The following is a 19319-nucleotide window of genomic DNA, read 5'->3' as shown; positions in this document are numbered from 1 at the left end:
ATTTCATTTCGTTCGGGTGATTTCCGTGGACGCAAAAATATTTACCCTCGTCTCCTTCAAAATTGCTGGCGCGGAAATGACTTTTGTGAAATTCAAGGGTAATAATAATCATTGCAATGTCCATTCTCGGCCCCCGGTATCCGCCGCGGAGTCCTGGGACGGAATCAGGAACGCCACCGAAGGAAAGTCACCGTCTTGCTCGCAGTCCAATGATATCTTCCTGAGCGCACCCTCGTCGGTTGTTCCTCAACGTGTACTTGACTACGTTTAACTCATACACCATCCTCATCTGTACCCGGTAGAGTTTTTAACGAAACGGTCCGACCAGCGTTGAACTCTCTCGATTCCCCGAGTGAGGCCACGCGAAAGAAACCTCGTCCGAGCATCCTTTCTCGCCCATGAAAGTTGCCTCGGAAAACGTTACAAAGATGACGGGAAACAGTTTTTGGTAGATGGAAATGATTGCCAATTTCGGGAAGAATAATGAAGTGTTCAGCGCAAAACATTGAAATGGCGGTTTAAAAGACTGCGTCAGACTCGGGTAGCTCGGAAGAGGTACTGCTTCCTACCGAGTTTGCCTACTTCTTGGTTTGCATCGATTGTGCACTTCCGCGCCGTAATTGGCGAAGGCGTGTCGGAGTAGGCAATATGCCTGTTGGCTCGTCGCCCGAAACCAGGGATTAGTGCAAATCTACTTTTACCGCGAAATCGTCGGCCAACATGAGAGTTGATGTACAAAAACCGAAAATAATTTCACTAATCCTAGTAATGGTCATAGCGAAAGTCTGGGAATACAATTACTATGTCGTCGCTTTGTCCCTATGAGTTAATTCTCGCAAACACTAAATCGACAGTGATGGAGGGTATACGTACTACGTCTTCACCGCTTTCCTTTCGTACTCGCTTCGGCGGTACATATACTAAAATTGGAACGATACAGAGAAGATTAGCATGGCCCCTGCGCAAGGATGACACGCAAAATCGTGAAGCGTTCCACATTTTTTGCACATGTTTTCTCTATCGGAGACTGGCGGAAAAATTGGCGCAAGCGTCTCAAGGGCAAGGTCTCATCACAAAAAGAGATGATTGTTTTCCAGTTTTAGAAATTCACCAGCAACCCTCGGAGGGTTTTTACAAGCTGCGGCCAAAGTCTCGCGCCAAACTGAAAAATGGGCATCAAGCGAGCGTTAATTTTTTTTAAACATCCATTCCTCCGAAGAGTCATTGGGAGCTCTCCTTCGTACGGGGCCGGTTGACGGAGCGATCGCCTGGCGAGAGCATTCCGTTGTTTGACAGTACAATCTCACCGTAAATACATACTCGTGCGTAGTGTTAATTTTGCCCGGCACTTGAATATCCGGCTGGGTCGGGTAATTCAAAAACAAAGGTAAAATGACAGTGAGAGGAAGGAATAGGGAAAATGCATTCGGTAAAAAACCTCAACTAACGTGCATATTTGTTCAATGCTGCGGGAAGTTTTATTCAAAACGCGAGCTAAGCCACCTAACAAAATAGTCATGCGTTATTCGAAAAAACGGGAGTGAAAAGGAGCCACTACCATTTCTGCGATAGACCTCCTACGTCTCGAACTTCAATCCCTTTTTCCGCCAAACAAATCGATTGCGCGTGGTAACCCTTGTCTCGAATGATAGAAACCGGAGTGTTGCTAAATCTTCTCGGTATTCGATAGTTTTTAACTGAATATTTTTCCCTTTTCCTGTCCTCCCTCACATTCTCCCTCACGACTTTCCCTCCCCGCATGAAACACTCGCACCCCATGCCACATCAGGAAACATCCGGAAAGTCATCTACGCAATAACCCGCGGTTCGCCGCAAGGGCGAGTTGTCACCACCCTCGAAAAGGAATGAAACTGCAGGGAAAACCACGAAAATACACGCATTGTGCAAAGGAACAAGCCTTCGCGACACGAAAAAAATTGAATTGATCTCATGTTGGGCCATATAGCGATGATGATCTCGTGCCGAAAAGTCTGACTCCTCCAGGACCGAGCCCAAATCGTTCACCACTACTGAGATGCAAACTTTAGACGGCAAACTCAAAAATCCCGCAAAAATATTTCACTGGCGTCTCCTTTTCGATGCTTAATTCCGTAACACGTTTTGTTGCAATAAAAGTTCAAATAAGCAGACGTTAGAGACCGACTGACTACGGGTATCATACTGCACATAAATTCGCCGGGGCAACTAGGAAGTCCTACGTCTTCCGCGGCCACTTCCACTGGTGCGGTGAGAAAATTTATGTCAATTTCATTTCGTTCGGGTGATTTCCGTGGACGCAAAAATATTTACCCTCGTCTCCTTCAAAATTGCTGGCGCGGAAATGACTTTTGTGAAATTCAAGGGTAATAATAATCATTGCAATGTCCATTCTCGGCCCCCGGTATCCGCCGCGGAGTCCTGGGACGGAATCAGGAACGCCACCGAAGGAAAGTCACCGTCTTGCTCGCAGTCCAATGATATCTTCCTGAGCGCACCCTCGTCGGTTGTTCCTCAACGTGTACTTGACTACGTTTAACTCATACACCATCCTCATCTGTACCCGGTAGAGTTTTTAACGAAACGGTCAGACCAGCGTTGAACTCTCTCGATTCCCCGAGTGAGGCCACGCGAAAGAAACCTCGTCCGAGCATCCTTTCTCGCCCAAGAAAGTTGCCTCGGAAAACGTTACAAAGATGACGGGAAACAGTTTTTGGTAGATGGAAATGATTGCCAATTTCGGGAAGAATAATGAAGTGTTCAGCGCAAAACATTGAAATGGCGGTTTAAAAGACTGCGTCAGACTCGGGTAGCTCGGAAGAGGTACTGCTTCCTACCGAGTTTGCCTACTTCTTGGTTTGCATCGATTGTGCACTTCCGCGCCGTAATTGGCGAAGGCGTGTCGGAGTAGGCAATATGCCTGTTGGCTCGTCGCCCGAAACCAGGGATTAGTGCAAATCTACTTTTACCGCGAAATCGTCGGCCAACATGAGAGTTGATGTACAAAAACCGAAAATAATTTCACTAATCCTAGTAATGGTCATAGCGAAAGTCTGGGAATACAATTACTATGTCGTCGCTTTGTCCCTATGAGTTAATTCTCGCAAACACTAAATCGACAGTGATGGAGGGTATACGTACTACGTCTTCACCGCTTTCCTTTCGTACTCGCTTCGGCGGTACATATACTAAAATTGGAACGATACAGAGAAGATTAGCATGGCCCCTGCGCAAGGATGACACGCAAAATCGTGAAGCGTTCCACATTTTTTGCACATGTTTTCTCTATCGGAGACTGGCGGAAAAATTGGCGCAAGCGTCTCAAGGGCAAGGTCTCATCACAAAAAGAGATGATTGTTTTCCAGTTTTAGTAATTCACCAGCAACCCTCGGAGAGTTTTTACAAGCTGCGGCCAAAGTCTCGCGCCAAACTGAAAAATGGGCATCAAGCGAGCGTTAATTTTTTTTAAACATCCATTCCTCCGAAGAGTCATTGGGAGCTCTCCTTCGAACGAGGCCGGTTGACGGAGCGATCGCCTGGCGAGAGCATTCCGTTGTTTGACAGTACAATCTCACCGTAAATACATACTCGTGCGTAGTGTTAATTTTGCCCGGCACTTGAATATCCGGCTGGGTCGGGTAATTCAAAAACAAAGGTAAAATGATAGTGAGAGGAAGGAATAGGGAAAATGCATTCGGTAAAAAACCTCAACTAACGTGCATATTTGTTCAATGCTGCGGGAAGTTTTATTCAAAACGCGTGCTAAGCCACCTAACAAAATAGTCATGCGTTATTCGAAAAAACGGGAGTGAAAAGGAGCCACTACCATTTCTGCGATAGACCTCCTACGTCTCGAACTTCAATCCCTTTTTCCGCCAAACAAATCGATTGCGCGTGGTAACCCTTGTCTCGAATGATAGAAACCGGAGTGTTGCTAAATCTTCTCGGTATTCGATAGTTTTTAACTGAATATTTTTCCCTTTTCCTGTCCTCCCTCACATTCTCCCTCACGACTTTCCCTCCCCGCATGAAACACTCGCACCCCATGCCACATCATGAAACATCCGCAAAGTCATCTACGCAATAACCCGCGGTTCGCCGCAAGGGCGAGTTGTCACCACCCTCGAAAAGGAATGAAACTGCAGGGAAAACCACGAAAATACACGCATTGTGCAAAGGAACAAGCCTTCGCGACACGAAAAAAATTGAATTGATCTCATGTTGGGCCATCTAGCGATGATGATCTCGTGCCGAAAAGTCTGACTCCTCCAGGACCGAGCCCAAATAGTTCACCACTACTGAGATGCAAACTTTAGACGGCAAACTCAAAAATCCCGCAAAAATATTTCACTGGCGTCTCCTTTTCGATGCTTAATTCCGTAACACGTTTTGTTAAAATAAAAGTTCAAATAAGCAGACGTTAGAGACCGACTGACTACGGGTATCATACTGCACATAAATTCGCCGGGGCAACTAGGAAGTCCTACGTCTTCCGCGGCCACTTCCACTGGTGCGGTGAGAAAATTTATGTCAATTTCATTTCGTTCGGGTGATTTCCGTGGACGCAAAAATATTTACCCTCGTCTCCTTCAAAATTGCTGGCGCGGAAATGACTTTTGTGAAATTCAAGGGTAATAATAATCATTGCAATGTCCATTCTCGGCCCCCGGTATCCGCCGCGGAGTCCTGGGACGGAATCAGGAACGCCACCGAAGGAAAGTCACCGTCTTGCTCGCAGTCCAATGATATCTTCCTGAGCGCACCCTCGTCGGTTGTTCCTCAACGTGTACTTGACTACGTTTAACTCATACACCATCCTCATCTGTACCCGGTAGAGTTTTTAACGAAACGGTCAGACCAGCGTTGAACTCTCTCGATTCCCCGAGTGAGGCCACGCGAAAGAAACCTCGTCCGAGCATCCTTTCTCGCCCAAGAAAGTTGCCTCGGAAAACGTTACAAAGATGACGGGAAACAGTTTTTGGTAGATGGAAATGATTGCCAATTTCGGGAAGAATAATGAAGTGTTCAGCGCAAAACATTGAAATGGCGGTTTAAAAGACTGCGTCAGACTCGGGTAGCTCGGAAGAGGTACTGCTTCCTACCGAGTTTGCCTACTTCTTGGTTTGCATCGATTGTGCACTTCCGCGCCGTAATTGGCGAAGGCGTGTCGGAGTAGGCAATATGCCTGTTGGCTCGTCGCCCGAAACCAGGGATTAGTGCAAATCTACTTTTACCGCGAAATCGTCGGCCAACATGAGAGTTGATGTACAAAAACCGAAAATAATTTCACTAATCCTAGTAATGGTCATAGCGAAAGTCTGGGAATACAATTACTATGTCGTCGCTTTGTCCCTATGAGTTAATTCTCGCAAACACTAAATCGACAGTGATGGAGGGTATACGTACTACGTCTTCACCGCTTTCCTTTCGTACTCGCTTCGGCGGTACATATACTAAAATTGGAACGATACAGAGAAGATTAGCATGGCCCCTGCGCAAGGATGACACGCAAAATCGTGAAGCGTTCCACATTTTTTGCACATGTTTTCTCTATCGGAGACTGGCGGAAAAATTGGCGCAAGCGTCTCAAGGGCAAGGTCTCATCACAAAAAGAGATGATTGTTTTCCAGTTTTAGTAATTCACCAGCAACCCTCGGAGAGTTTTTACAAGCTGCGGCCAAAGTCTCGCGCCAAACTGAAAAATGGGCATCAAGCGAGCGTTAATTTTTTTTAAACATCCATTCCTCCGAAGAGTCATTGGGAGCTCTCCTTCGAACGAGGCCGGTTGACGGAGCGATCGCCTGGCGAGAGCATTCCGTTGTTTGACAGTACAATCTCACCGTAAATACATACTCGTGCGTAGTGTTAATTTTGCCCGGCACTTGAATATCCGGCTGGGTCGGGTAATTCAAAAACAAAGGTAAAATGATAGTGAGAGGAAGGAATAGGGAAAATGCATTCGGTAAAAAACCTCAACTAACGTGCATATTTGTTCAATGCTGCGGGAAGTTTTATTCAAAACGCGTGCTAAGCCACCTAACAAAATAGTCATGCGTTATTCGAAAAAACGGGAGTGAAAAGGAGCCACTACCATTTCTGCGATAGACCTCCTACGTCTCGAACTTCAATCCCTTTTTCCGCCAAACAAATCGATTGCGCGTGGTAACCCTTGTCTCGAATGATAGAAACCGGAGTGTTGCTAAATCTTCTCGGTATTCGATAGTTTTTAACTGAATATTTTTCCCTTTTCCTGTCCTCCCTCACATTCTCCCTCACGACTTTCCCTCCCCGCATGAAACACTCGCACCCCATGCCACATCATGAAACATCCGCAAAGTCATCTACGCAATAACCCGCGGTTCGCCGCAAGGGCGAGTTGTCACCACCCTCGAAAAGGAATGAAACTGCAGGGAAAACCACGAAAATACACGCATTGTGCAAAGGAACAAGCCTTCGCGACACGAAAAAAATTGAATTGATCTCATGTTGGGCCATCTAGCGATGATGATCTCGTGCCGAAAAGTCTGACTCCTCCAGGACCGAGCCCAAATAGTTCACCACTACTGAGATGCAAACTTTAGACGGCAAACTCAAAAATCCCGCAAAAATATTTCACTGGCGTCTCCTTTTCGATGCTTAATTCCGTAACACGTTTTGTTGCAATAAAAGTTCAAATAAGCAGACGTTAGAGACCGACTGACTACGGGTATCATACTGCACATAAATTCGCCGGGGCAACTAGGAAGTCCTACGTCTTCCGCGGCCACTTCCACTGGTGCGGTGAGAAAATTTATGTCAATTTCATTTCGTTCGGGTGATTTCCGTGGACGCAAAAATATTTACCCTCGTCTCCTTCAAAATTGCTGGCGCGGAAATGACTTTTGTGAAATTCAAGGGTAATAATAATCATTGCAATGTCCATTCTCGGCCCCCGGTATCCGCCGCGGAGTCCTGGGACGGAATCAGGAACGCCACCGAAGGAAAGTCACCGTCTTGCTCGCAGTCCATTGATATCTTCCTGAGCGCACCCTCGTCGGTTGTTCCTCAACGTGTACTTGACTACGTTTAACTCATACACCATCCTCATCTGTACCCGGTAGAGTTTTTAACGAAACGGTCAGACCAGTGTTGAACTCTCTCGATTCCCCGAGTGAGGCCACGCGAAAGAAACCTCGTCCGAGCATCCTTTCTCGCCCAAGAAAGTTGCCTCGGAAAACGTTACAAAGATGACGGGAAACAGTTTTTGGTAGATGGAAATGATTGCCAATTTCGGGAAGAATAATGAAGTGTTCAGCGCAAAACATTGAAATGGCGGTTTAAAAGACTGCGTCAGACTCGGGTAGCTCGGAAGAGGTACTGCTTCCTACCGAGTTTGCCTACTTCTTGGTTTGCATCGATTGTGCACTTCCGCGCCGTAATTGGCGAAGGCGTGTCGGAGTAGGCAATATGCCTGTTGGCTCGTCGCCCGAAACCAGGGATTAGTGCAAATCTACTTTTACCGCGAAATCGTCAGCCAACATGAGAGTTGATGTACAAAAACCGAAAATAATTTCACTAATCCTAGTAATGGTCATAGCGAAAGTCTGGGAATACAATTACTATGTCGTCGCTTTGTCCCTATGAGTTAATTCTCGCAAAAACTAAATCGACAGTGATGGAGGGTATACGTACTACGTCTTCACCGCTTTCCTTTCGTACTCGCTTCGGCGGTACATATACTAAAATTGGAACGATACAGAGAAGATTAGCATGGCCCCTGCGCAAGGATGACACGCAAAATCGTGAAGCGTTCCACATTTTTTGCACATGTTTTCTCTATCGGAGACTGGCGGAAAAATTGGCGCAAGCGTCTCAAGGGCAAGGTCTCATCACAAAAAGAGATGATTGTTTTCCAGTTTTAGAAATTCACCAGCAACCCTCGGAGGGTTTTTACAAGCTGCGGCCAAAGTCTCGCGCCAAACTGAAAAATGGGCATCAAGCGAGCGTTAATTTTTTTTAAACATCCATTCCTCCGAAGAGTCATTGGGAGCTCTCCTTCGAACGAGGCCGGTTGACGGAGCGATCGCCTGGCGAGAGCATTCCGTTGTTTGACAGTACAATCTCACCGTAAATACATACTCGTGCGTAGTGTTAATTTTGCCCGGCACTTGAATATCCGGCTGGGTCGGGTAATTCAAAAACAAAGGTAAAATGATAGTGAGAGGAAGGAATAGGGAAAATGCATTCGGTAAAAAACCTCAACTAACGTGCATATTTGTTCAATGCTGCGGGAAGTTTTATTCAAAACGCGTGCTAAGCCACCTAACAAAATAGTCATGCGTTATTCGAAAAAACGGAAGTGAAAAGGAGCCACTACCATTTCTGCGATAGACCTCCTACGTCTCGAACTTCAATCCCTTTTTCCGCCAAACAAATCGATTGCGCGTGGTAACCCTTGTCTCGAATGATAGAAACCGGAGTGTTGCTAAATCTTCTCGGTATTCGATAGTTTTTAACTGAATATTTTTCCCTTTTCCTGTCCTCTCTCACATTCTCCCTCACGACTTTCCCTCCCCGCATGAAACACTCGCACCCCATGCCACATCATGAAACATCCGCAAAGTCATCTACGCAATAACCCGCGGTTCGCCGCAAGGGCGAGTTGTCACCACCCTCGAAAAGGAATGAAACTGCAGGGAAAACCACGAAAATACACGCATTGTGCAAAGGAACAAGCCTTCGCGACACGAAAAAAATTGAATTGATCTCATGTTGGGCCATATAGCGATGATGATCTCGTGCCGAAAAGTCTGACTCCTCCAGGACCGAGCCCAAATCGTTCACCACTACTGAGATGCAAACTTTAGACGGCAAACTCAAAAATCCCGCAAAAATATTTCACTGGCGTCTCCTTTTCGATGCTTAATTCCGTAACACGTTTTGTTGCAATAAAAGTTCAAATAAGCAGACGTTAGAGACCGACTGACTACGGGTATCATACTGCACATAAATTCGCCGGGGCAACTAGGAAGTCCTACGTCTTCCGCGGCCACTTCCACTGGTGCGGTGAGAAAATTTATGTCAATTTCATTTCGTTCGGGTGATTTCCGTGGACGCAAAAATATTTACCCTCGTCTCCTTCAAAATTGCTGGCGCGGAAATGACTTTTGTGAAATTCAAGGGTAATAATAATCATTGCAATGTCCATTCTCGGCCCCCGGTATCCGCCGCGGAGTCCTGGGACGGAATCAGGAACGCCACCGAAGGAAAGTCACCGTCTTGCTCGCAGTCCAATGATATCTTCCTGAGCGCACCCTCGTCGGTTGTTCCTCAACGTGTACTTGACTACGTTTAACTCATACACCATCCTCATCTGTACCCGGTAGAGTTTTTAACGAAACGGTCAGACCAGCGTTGAACTCTCTCGATTCCCCGAGTGAGGCCACGCGAAAGAAACCTCGTCCGAGCATCCTTTCTCGCCCAAGAAAGTTGCCTCGGAAAACGTTACAAAGATGACGGGAAACAGTTTTTGGTAGATGGAAATGATTGCCAATTTCGGGAAGAATAATGAAGTGTTCAGCGCAAAACATTGAAATGGCGATTTAAAAGACTGCGTCAGACTCGGGTAGCTCGGAAGAGGTACTGCTTCCTACCGAGTTTGCCTACTTCTTGGTTTGCATCGATTGTGCACTTCCGCGCCGTAATTGGCGAAGGCGTGTCGGAGTAGGCAATATGCCTGTTGGCTCGTCGCCCGAAACCAGGGATTAGTGCAAATCTACTTTTACCGCGAAATCGTCGGCCAACATGAGAGTTGATGTACAAAAACCGAAAATAATTTCACTAATCCTAGTAATGGTCATAGCGAAAGTCTGGGAATACAATTACTATGTCGTCGCTTTGTCCCTATGAGTTAATTCTCGCAAACACTAAATCGACAGTGATGGAGGGTATACGTACTACGTCTTCACCGCTTTCCTTTCGTACTCGCTTCGGCGGTACATATACTAAAATTGGAACGATACAGAGAAGATTAGCATGGCCCCTGCGCAAGGATGACACGCAAAATCGTGAAGCGTTCCACATTTTTTGCACATGTTTTCTCTATCGGAGACTGGCGGAAAAATTGGCGCAAGCGTCTCAAGGGCAAGGTCTCATCACAAAAAGAGATGATTGTTTTCCAGTTTTAGTAATTCACCAGCAACCCTCGGAGAGTTTTTACAAGCTGCGGCCAAAGTCTCGCGCCAAACTGAAAAATGGGCATCAAGCGAGCGTTAATTTTTTTTAAACATCCATTCCTCCGAAGAGTCATTGGGAGCTCTCCTTCGAACGAGGCCGGTTGACGGAGCGATCGCCTGGCGAGAGCATTCCGTTGTTTGACAGTACAATCTCACCGTAAATACATACTCGTGCGTAGTGTTAATTTTGCCCGGCACTTGAATATCCGGCTGGGTCGGGTAATTCAAAAACAAAGGTAAAATGATAGTGAGAGGAAGGAATAGGGAAAATGCATTCGGTAAAAAACCTCAACTAACGTGCATATTTGTTCAATGCTGCGGGAAGTTTTATTCAAAACGCGTGCTAAGCCACCTAACAAAATAGTCATGCGTTATTCGAAAAAACGGGAGTGAAAAGGAGCCACTACCATTTCTGCGATAGACCTCCTACGTCTCGAACTTCAGTCCCTTTTTCCGCCAAACAAATCGATTGCGCGTGGTAACCCTTGTCTCGAATGATAGAAACCGGAGTGTTGCTAAATCTTCTCGGTATTCGATAGTTTTTAACTGAATATTTTTCCCTTTTCCTGTCCTCCCTCACATTCTCCCTCACGACTTTCCCTCCCCGCATGAAACACTCGCACCCCATGCCACATCATGAAACATCCGCAAAGTCATCTACGCAATAACCCGCGGTTCGCCGCAAGGGCGAGTTGTCACCACCCTCGAAAAGGAATGAAACTGCAGGGAAAACCACGAAAATACACGCATTGTGCAAAGGAACAAGCCTTCGCGACACGAAAAAAATTGAATTGATCTCATGTTGGGCCATCTAGCGATGATGATCTCGTGCCGAAAAGTCTGACTCCTCCAGGACCGAGCCCAAATAGTTCACCACTACTGAGATGCAAACTTTAGACGGCAAACTCAAAAATCCCGCAAAAATATTTCACTGGCGTCTCCTTTTCGATGCTTAATTCCGTAACACGTTTTGTTGCAATAAAAGTTCAAATAAGCAGACGTTAGAGACCGACTGACTACGGGTATCATACTGCACATAAATTCGCCGGGGCAACTAGGAAGTCCTACGTCTTCCGCGGCCACTTCCACTGGTGCGGTGAGAAAATTTATGTCAATTTCATTTCGTTCGGGTGATTTCCGTGGACGCAAAAATATTTACCCTCGTCTCCTTCAAAATTGCTGGCGCGGAAATGACTTTTGTGAAATTCAAGGGTAATAATAATCATTGCAATGTCCATTCTCGGCCCCCGGTATCCGCCGCGGAGTCCTGGGACGGAATCAGGAACGCCACCGAAGGAAAGTCACCGTCTTGCTCGCAGTCCATTGATATCTTCCTGAGCGCACCCTCGTCGGTTGTTCCTCAACGTTTACTTGACTACGTTTAACTCATACACCATCCTCATCTGTACCCGGTAGAGTTTTTAACGAAACGGTCAGACCAGTGTTGAACTCTCTCGATTCCCCGAGTGAGGCCACGCGAAAGAAACCTCGTCCGAGCATCCTTTCTCGCCCAAGAAAGTTGCCTCGGAAAACGTTACAAAGATGACGGGAAACAGTTTTTGGTAGATGGAAATGATTGCCAATTTCGGGAAGAATAATGAAGTGTTCAGCGCAAAACATTGAAATGGCGGTTTAAAAGACTGCGTCAGACTCGGGTAGCTCAGAAGAGGTACTGCTTCCTACCGAGTTTGCCTACTTCTTGGTTTGCATCGATTGTGCACTTCCGCGCCGTAATTGGCGAAGGCGTGTCGGAGTAGGCAATATGCCTGTTGGCTCGTCGCCCGAAACCAGGGATTAGTGCAAATCTACTTTTACCGCGAAATCGTCAGCCAACATGAGAGTTGATGTACAAAAACCGAAAATAATTTCACTAATCCTAGTAATGGTCATAGCGAAAGTCTGGGAATACAATTACTATGTCGTCGCTTTGTCCCTAGGAGTTAATTCTCGCAAAAACTAAATCGACAGTGATGGAGGGTATACGTACTACGTCTTCACCGCTTTCCTTTCGTACTCGCTTCGGCGGTACATATACTAAAATTGGAACGATACAGAGAAGATTAGCATGGCCCCTGCGCAAGGATGACACGCAAAATCGTGAAGCGTTCCACATTTTTTGCACATGTTTTCTCTATCGGAGACTGGCGGAAAAATTGGCGCAAGCGTCTCAAGGGCAAGGTCTCATCACAAAAAGAGATGATTGTTTTCCAGTTTTAGAAATTCACCAGCAACCCTCGGAGGGTTTTTACAAGCTGCGGCCAAAGTCTCGCGCCAAACTGAAAAATGGGCATCAAGCGAGCGTTAATTTTTTTTAAACATCCATTCCTCCGAAGAGTCATTGGGAGCTCTCCTTCGAACGAGGCCGGTTGACGGAGCGATCGCCTGGCGAGAGCATTCCGTTGTTTGACAGTACAATCTCACCGTAAATACATACTCGTGCGTAGTGTTAATTTTGCCCGGCACTTGAATATCCGGCTGGGTCGGGTAATTCAAAAACAAAGGTAAAATGATAGTGAGAGGAAGGAATAGGGAAAATGCATTCGGTAAAAAACCTCAACTAACGTGCATATTTGTTCAATGCTGCGGGAAGTTTTATTCAAAACGCGTGCTAAGCCACCTAACAAAATAGTCATGCGTTATTCGAAAAAACGGGAGTGAAAAGGAGCCACTACCATTTCTGCGATAGACCTCCTACGTCTCGAACTTCAATCCCTTTTTCCGCCAAACAAATCGATTGCGCGTGGTAACCCTTGTCTCGAATGATAGAAACCGGAGTGTTGCTAAATCTTCTCGGTATTCGATAGTTTTTAACTGAATATTTTTCCCTTTTCCTGTCCTCCCTCACATTCTCCCTCACGACTTTCCCTCCCCGCATGAAACACTCGCACCCCATGCCACATCATGAAACATCCGCAAAGTCATCTACGCAATAACCCGCGGTTCGCCGCAAGGGCGAGTTGTCACCACCCTCGAAAAGGAATGAAACTGCAGGGAAAACCACGAAAATACACGCATTGTGCAAAGGAACAAGCCTTCGCGACACGAAGAAAATTGAATTGATCTCATGTTGGGCCATCTAGCGATGATGATCTCGTGCCGAAAAGTCTGACTCCTCCAGGACCGAGCCCAAATAGTTCACCACTACTGAGATGCAAACTTTAGACGGCAAACTCAAAAATCCCGCAAAAATATTTCACTGGCGTCTCCTTTTCGATGCTTAATTCCGTAACACGTTTTGTTGCAATAAAAGTTCAAATAAGCAGACGTTAGAGACCGACTGACTACGGGTATCATACTGCACATAAATTCGCCGGGGCAACTAGGAAGTCCTACGTCTTCCGCGGCCACTTCCACTGGTGCGGTGAGAAAATTTATGTCAATTTCATTTCGTTCGGGTGATTTCCGTGGACGCAAAAATATTTACCCTCGTCTCCTTCAAAATTGCTGGCGCGGAAATGACTTTTGTGAAATTCAAGGGTAATAATAATCATTGCAATGTCCATTCTCGGCCCCCGGTATCCGCCGCGGAGTCCTGGGACGGAATCAGGAACGCCACCGAAGGAAAGTCACCGTCTTGCTCGCAGTCCATTGATATCTTCCTGAGCGCACCCTCGTCGGTTGTTCCTCAACGTGTACTTGACTACGTTTAACTCATACACCATCCTCATCTGTACCCGGTAGAGTTTTTAACGAAACGGTCAGACCAGTGTTGAACTCTCTCGATTCCCCGAGTGAGGCCACGCGAAAGAAACCTCGTCCGAGCATCCTTTCTCGCCCAAGAAAGTTGCCTCGGAAAACGTTACAAAGATGACGGGAAACAGTTTTTGGTAGATGGAAATGATTGCCAATTTCGGGAAGAATAATGAAGTGTTCAGCGCAAAACATTGAAATGGCGGTTTAAAAGACTGCGTCAGACTCGGGTAGCTCGGAAGAGGTACTGCTTCCTACCGAGTTTGCCTACTTCTTGGTTTGCATCGATTGTGCACTTCCGCGCCGTAATTGGCGAAGGCGTGTCGGAGTAGGCAATATGCCTGTTGGCTCGTCGCCCGAAACCAGGGATTAGTGCAAATCTACTTTTACCGCGAAATCGTCAGCCAACATGAGAGTTGATGTACAAAAACCGAAAATAATTTCACTAATCCTAGTAATGGTCATAGCGAAAGTCTGGGAATACAATTACTATGTCGTCGCTTTGTCCCTATGAGTTAATTCTCGCAAAAACTAAATCGACAGTGATGGAGGGTATACGTACTACGTCTTCACCGCTTTCCTTTCGTACTCGCTTCGGCGGTACATATACTAAAATTGGAACGATACAGAGAAGATTAGCATGGCCCCTGCGCAAGGATGACACGCAAAATGGTGAAGCGTTCCACATTTTTTGCACATGTTTTCTCTATCGGAGACTGGCGGAAAAATTGGCGCAAGCGTCTCAAGGGCAAGGTCTCATCACAAAAAGAGATGATTGTTTTCCAGTTTTAGAAATTCACCAGCAACCCTCGGAGGGTTTTTACAAGCTGCGGCCAAAGTCTCGCGCCAAACTGAAAAATGGGCATCAAGCGAGCGTTAATTTTTTTTAAACATCCATTCCTCCGAAGAGTCATTGGGAGCTCTCCTTCGTACGGGGCCGGTTGACGGAGCGATCGCCTGGCGAGAGCATTCCGTTGTTTGACAGTACAATCTCACCGTAAATACATACTCGTGCGTAGTGTTAATTTTGCCCGGCACTTGAATATCCGGCTGGGTCGGGTAATTCAAAAACAAAGGTAAAATGATAGTGAGAGGAAGGAATAGGGAAAATGCATTCGGTAAAAAACCTCAACTAACGTGCATATTTGTTCAATGCTGCGGGAAGTTTTATTCAAAACGCGTGCTAAGCCACCTAACAAAATAGTCATGCGTTATTCGAAAAAACGGGAGTGAAAAGGAGCCACTACCATTTCTGCGATAGACCTCCTACGTCTCGAACTTCAATCCCTTTTTCCGCCAAACAAATCGATTGCGCGTGGTAACCCTTGTCTCGAATGATAGAAACCGGAGTGTTGCTAAATCTTCTCGGTATTCGATAGTTTTTAACTGAATATTTTTCCCTTTTCCTGTCCTCCCTCACATTCTCCCTCACGACTTTCCCTCCCCGCATGAAACACTCGCACCCCATGCCACATCATGAAACATCCGCAAAGTCATCTACGCAATAACCCGCGGTTCGCCGCAAGGGCGAGTTGTCACCACCCTCGAAAAGGAATGAAACTGCAGGGAAAACCACGAAAATACACGCATTGTGCAAAGGAACAAGCCTTCGCGACACGAAAAAAATTGAATTGATCTCATGTTGGGCCATCTAGCGATGATGATCTCGTGCCGAAAAGTCTGACTCCTCCAGGACCGAGCCCAAATAGTTCACCACTACTGAGATGCAAACTTTAGACGGCAAACTCAAAAATCCCGCAAAAATATTTCACTGGCGTCTCCTTTTCGATGCTTAATTCCGTAACACGTTTTGTTGCAATAAAAGTTCAAATAAGCAGACGTTAGAGACCGACTGACTACGGGTATCATACTGCACATAAATTCGCCGGGGCAACTAGGAAGTCCTACGTCTTCCGCGGCCACTTCCACTGGTGCGGTGAGAAAATTTATGTCAATTTCATTTCGTTCGGGTGATTTCCGTGGACGCAAAAATATTTACCCTCGTCTCCTTCAAAATTGCTGGCGCGGAAATGACTTTTGTGAAATTCAAGGGTAATAATAATCATTGCAATGTCCATTCTCGGCCCCCGGTATCCGCCGCGGAGTCCTGGGACGGAATCAGGAACGCCACCGAAGGAAAGTCACCGTCTTGCTCGCAGTCCAATGATATCTTCCTGAGCGCACCCTCGTCGGTTGTTCCTCAACGTGTACTTGACTACGTTTAACTCATACACCATCCTCATCTGTACCCGGTAGAGTTTTTAACGAAACGGTCAGACCAGCGTTGAACTCTCTCGATTCCCCGAGTGAGGCCACGCGAAAGAAACCTCGTCCGAGCATCCTTTCTCGCCCAAGAAAGTTGCCTCGGAAAACGTTACAAAGATGACGGGAAACAGTTTTTGGTAGATGGAAATGATTGCCAATTTCGGGAAGAATAATGAAGTGTTCAGCGCAAAACATTGAAATGGCGGTTTAAAAGACTGCGTCAGACTCGGGTAGCTCGGAAGAGGTACTGCTTCCTACCGAGTTTGCCTACTTCTTGGTTTGCATCGATTGTGCACTTCCGCGCCGTAATTGGCGAAGGCGTGTCGGAGTAGGCAATATGCCTGTTGGCTCGTCGCCCGAAACCAGGGATTAGTGCAAATCTTCTTTTACCGCGAAATCGTCGGCCAACATGAGAGTTGATGTACAAAAACCGAAAATAATTTCACTAATCCTAGTAATGGTCATAGCGAAAGTCTGGGAATACAATTACTATGTCGTCGCTTTGTCCCTAGGAGTTAATTCTCGCAAACACTAAATCGACAGTGATGGAGGGTATACGTACTACGTCTTCACCGCTTTCCTTTCGTACTCGCTTCGGCGGTACATATACTAAAATTGGAACGATACAGAGAAGATTAGCATGGCCCCTGCGCAAGGATGACACGCAAAATCGTGAAGCGTTCCACATTTTTTGCACATGTTTTCTCTATCGGAGACTGGCGGAAAAATTGGCGCAAGCGTCTCAAGGGCAAGGTCTCATCACAAAAAGAGATGATTGTTTTCCAGTTTTAGAAATTCACAAGCAACCCTCGGAGGGTTTTTACAAGCTGCGGCCAAAGTCTCGCGCCAAACTGAAAAATGGGCATCAAGCGAGCGTTAATTTTTTTTAAACATCCATTCCTCCGAAGAGTCATTGGGAGCTCTCCTTCGTACGAGGCCGGTTGACGGAGCGATCGCCTGGCGAGAGCATTCCGTTGTTTGACAGTACAATCTCACCGTAAATACATACTCGTGCGTAGTGTTAATTTTGCCCGGCACTTGAATATCCGGCTGGGTCGGGTAATTCAAAAACAAAGGTAAAATGACAGTGAGAGGAAGGAATAGGGAAAATGCATTCGGTAAAAAACCTCAACTAACGTGCATATTTGTTCAATGCTGCGGGAAGTTTTATTCAAAACGCGTGCTAAGCCACCTAACAAAATAGTCATGCGTTATTCGAAAAAACGGGAGTGAAAAGGAGCCACTACCATTTCTGCGATAGACCTCCTACGTCTCGAACTTCAATCCCTTTTTCCGCCAAACAAATCGATTGCGCGTGGTAACCCTTGTCTCGAATGATAGAAACCGGAGTGTTGCTAAATCTTCTCGGTATTCGATAGTTTTTAACTGAATATTTTTCCCTTTTCCTGTCCTCCCTCACATTCTCCCTCACGACTTTCCCTCCCCGCATGAAACACTCGCACCCCATGCCACATCATGAAACATCCGCAAAGTCATCTACGCAATAACCCGCGGTTCGCCGCAAGGGCGAGTTGTCACCACCCTCGAAAAGGAATGAAACTGCAGGGAAAACCACGAAAATACACGCATTGTGCAAAGGAACAAGCCTTCGCGACACGAAAAAAATTGAATTGATCTCATGTTGGGCCATCTAGCGATGATGATCTCGTGCCGAAAAGTCTGACTCCTCCAGGACCGAGCCCAAATCGTTCACCACTACTGAGATGCAAACTTTAGACGGAAAACTCAAAAATCCCGCAAAAATATTTCACTGGCGTCTCCTTTTCGATGCTTAATTCCGTAACACGTTTTGTTGCAATAAAAGTTCAAATAAGCAGACGTTAGAGACCGACTGACTACGGGTATCATACTGCACATAAATTCGCCGGGGCAACTAGGAAGTCCTACGTCTTCCGCGGCCACTTCCACTGGTGCGGTGAGAAAATTTATGTCAATTTCATTTCGTTCGGGTGATTTCCGTGGACGCAAAAATATTTACCCTCGTCTCCTTCAAAATTGCTGGCGCGGAAATGACTTTTATGAAATTCAAGGGTAATAATAATCATTGCAATGTCCATTCTCGGCCCCCGGTATCCGCCGCGGAGTCCTGGGACGGAATCAGGAACGCCACCGAAGGAAAGTCACCGTCTTGCTCGCAGTCCAATGATATCTTCCTGAGCGCACCCTCGTCGGTTGTTCCTCAACGTGTACTTGACTACGTTTAACTCATACACCATCCTCATCTGTTACCGGTAGAGTTTTTAACGAAACGGTCAGACCAGCGTTGAACTCTCTCGATTCCCCGAGTGAGGCCACGCGAAAGAAACCTCGTCCGAGCATCCTTTCTCGCCCAAGAAAGTTGCCTCGGAAAACGTTACAAAGATGACGGGAAACAGTTTTTGGTAGATGGAAATGATTGCCAATTTCGGGAAGAATAATGAAGTGTTCAGCGCAAAACATTGAAATGGCGGTTTAAAAGACTGCGTCAGACTCGGGTAGCTCGGAAGAGGTACTGCTTCCTACCGAGTTTGCCTACTTCTTGGTTTGCATCGATTGTGCACTTCCGCGCCGTAATTGGCGAAGGCGTGTCGGAGTAGGCAATATGCCTGTTGGCTCGTCGCCCGAAACCAGGGATTAGTGCAAATCTACTTTTACCGCGAAATCGTCGGCCAACATGAGAGTTGATGTACAAAAACCGAAAATAATTTCACTAATTCTAGTAATGGTCATAGCGAAAGTCTGGGAATACAATTACTATGTCGTCGCTTTGTCCCTATGAGTTAATTCTCGCAAAAACTAAATCGACAGTGATGGAGGGTATACGTACTACGTCTTCACCGCTTTCCTTTCGTACTCGCTTCGGCGGTACATATACTAAAATTGGAACGATACAGAGAAGATTAGCATGGCCCCTGCGCAAGGATGACACGCAAAATCGTGAAGCGTTCCACATTTTTTGCACATGTTTTCTCTATCGGAGACTGGCGGAAAAATTGGCGCAAGCGTCTCAAGGGCAAGGTCTCATCACAAAAAGAGATGATTGTTTTCCAGTTTTAGTAATTCACCAGCAACCCTCGGAGAGTTTTTACAAGCTGCGGCCAAAGTCTCGCGCCAAACTGAAAAATGGGCATCAAGCGAGCGTTAATTTTTTTT

At 46.3% G+C, this 19319-nt stretch overlaps 9 non-coding genes across 9 annotated transcripts; all 9 read left to right on the top strand.

Moving 5' to 3' along the window:
• The first annotated feature begins 896 nt into the window (after positions 1–896).
• On the top strand, positions 897–1003 carry LOC139697007 (U6 spliceosomal RNA). The gene has a single exon (XR_011702710.1). It is a non-coding gene; the product is annotated as a U6 spliceosomal RNA (small nuclear RNA).
• Positions 1004–3161: 2158 nt separating this feature from the next.
• Positions 3162–3268, top strand: LOC139697006 (U6 spliceosomal RNA). The gene has a single exon (XR_011702709.1). It is a non-coding gene; the product is annotated as a U6 spliceosomal RNA (small nuclear RNA).
• Positions 3269–5426: 2158 nt separating this feature from the next.
• LOC139697005 (U6 spliceosomal RNA) lies at positions 5427–5533 on the top strand. The gene has a single exon (XR_011702708.1). It is a non-coding gene; the product is annotated as a U6 spliceosomal RNA (small nuclear RNA).
• Positions 5534–7691: 2158 nt separating this feature from the next.
• Positions 7692–7798, top strand: LOC139697004 (U6 spliceosomal RNA). Its single transcript, XR_011702707.1, has one exon. It is a non-coding gene; the product is annotated as a U6 spliceosomal RNA (small nuclear RNA).
• Positions 7799–9956: 2158 nt separating this feature from the next.
• Positions 9957–10063, top strand: LOC139697003 (U6 spliceosomal RNA). Its single transcript, XR_011702706.1, has one exon. It is a non-coding gene; the product is annotated as a U6 spliceosomal RNA (small nuclear RNA).
• A 2158-nt stretch (positions 10064–12221) lies between these two features.
• LOC139697002 (U6 spliceosomal RNA) lies at positions 12222–12328 on the top strand. The gene has a single exon (XR_011702705.1). It is a non-coding gene; the product is annotated as a U6 spliceosomal RNA (small nuclear RNA).
• A 2158-nt stretch (positions 12329–14486) lies between these two features.
• Positions 14487–14593, top strand: LOC139697022 (U6 spliceosomal RNA). Its single transcript, XR_011702725.1, has one exon. It is a non-coding gene; the product is annotated as a U6 spliceosomal RNA (small nuclear RNA).
• A 2158-nt stretch (positions 14594–16751) lies between these two features.
• On the top strand, positions 16752–16858 carry LOC139697001 (U6 spliceosomal RNA). Its single transcript, XR_011702704.1, has one exon. It is a non-coding gene; the product is annotated as a U6 spliceosomal RNA (small nuclear RNA).
• A 2158-nt stretch (positions 16859–19016) lies between these two features.
• Positions 19017–19123, top strand: LOC139697000 (U6 spliceosomal RNA). The gene has a single exon (XR_011702703.1). It is a non-coding gene; the product is annotated as a U6 spliceosomal RNA (small nuclear RNA).
• The last annotated feature ends 196 nt before the right edge of the window (positions 19124–19319 follow it).

The sequence above is a fragment of the Hetaerina americana genome, unplaced genomic scaffold (assembly GCF_022747635.1).
Source record: "Hetaerina americana unplaced genomic scaffold, ioHetAmer1.1.p SCAF_7, whole genome shotgun sequence".
Taxonomy (NCBI): domain Eukaryota; kingdom Metazoa; phylum Arthropoda; class Insecta; order Odonata; family Calopterygidae; genus Hetaerina; species Hetaerina americana.
The sequence above is the reverse complement of the archived record's forward strand: the minus strand, read 5'-3'. Positions and strand labels throughout refer to the sequence as shown.